The 1,151-nt window shown below is 47.1% G+C and overlaps 1 non-coding gene across 1 annotated transcript; it reads left to right on the top strand.

Annotated features, from left to right (window-relative positions):
• Positions 1-566: 566 nt before the first annotated feature.
• On the top strand, positions 567-672 carry LOC141650353 (small nucleolar RNA R71). The gene has a single exon (XR_012546392.1). It is a non-coding gene; the product is annotated as a small nucleolar RNA R71 (small nucleolar RNA).
• Positions 673-1,151: the final 479 nt, after the last annotated feature.

The following is a 1,151-nucleotide window of genomic DNA, read 5'->3' as shown; positions in this document are numbered from 1 at the left end:
TCGGTGGAGGAAAGGAAAGAGGCTTTTGGAAGCCTTGTTGAGCCTTATGAGGGGGGACATATGGCTGCTGCTGTGGTGGAGGAGTGGGATAGAGCACATTTTGACTTGTCCACCTCAAATTGGGATGGATTGCCCCTTGATTATTGTAATAAGAACCCCCTCTTTGCCTGTATTGTTGAAAAGCAAGGACCTGTTCTTTCTCAGTAAGACAGTCAATAGCAGTATGACCGTCATCTCCTCCACATCTCTCACAAATGACAGTTTCCTATCTAGTCTGCAAATGAACCGTGTGTGGCTCCCCAGCATTTTGCAGCTCAAATCTATCAAACCTAGCATTCATGGCTTCCAGTTGAGCCACAACTGCCTTGTCAACTAAATGGACTGTTCGAATACCGTCCCGTGGGTTCCCATATTCAGCACAATGGGTCGCCATCTCCTCCATAATGGCCCATCCCTTGTCATCATCAGTATTCTTTTGAAATCTTCCGTTGGATGAGGCGTCAAGTATAGCTCTGTGGTCATCGTACAACCCATTATAGAACTAATTGGACAGAAACCACGGATCAACACCATGGTGAGGAAGAGACCTCACCAACCTCTTGAACCGACACCAAGCTTCATAGAAAGTCTCATCAGGTGCCTGCTCGAAACTAGTAATCTTTGCCCTAAACTGATTAGTGCGCTGTGGAGGGAAGTATCTTTTGTAGAAGGAAAGTGCGAGAGTCTCCCAGTTGGTGATACCAGCAGCTGCACAGCCAAGATCAGTCAACCACTCACGGGCTGAGTCAGTCAAAGAAAAAGGAAAGAGCACCTCCTTAATCTTGTCTTGAGTTACTCCCTTTGTAGCGGGAATAGTAGTGTAGTAATCAGTAAAGACCTCCATGTGCTTCCTTGGGTCTTCACCTGCCACACCCCTAAACAAGTTTCTCTCCACCAGATTAATGTAAGACAGACGGATATCAAAGGTGTTGCCGTCCTCAGTCTGGAGGTTGAAACCTTTGGGAATAGAAGATGCTTTAGGCTCCGAGTGTAATACCCGCCCTTTTAGGGATCCTTTGACCAGCATTGACTGTCCTTGGGGGAGTGGGAGTAACCTTAGGGAAGCGTGCCAGACCATCTTGGGGTGCGTTTTAAGAGTGATACTCGATAGA

This window comes from Silene latifolia, chromosome 3, assembly GCF_048544455.1.
Source record: "Silene latifolia isolate original U9 population chromosome 3, ASM4854445v1, whole genome shotgun sequence".
NCBI lineage: Eukaryota > Viridiplantae > Streptophyta > Magnoliopsida > Caryophyllales > Caryophyllaceae > Silene > Silene latifolia.
This window is presented reverse-complemented; position numbering and strand designations above follow the sequence as displayed.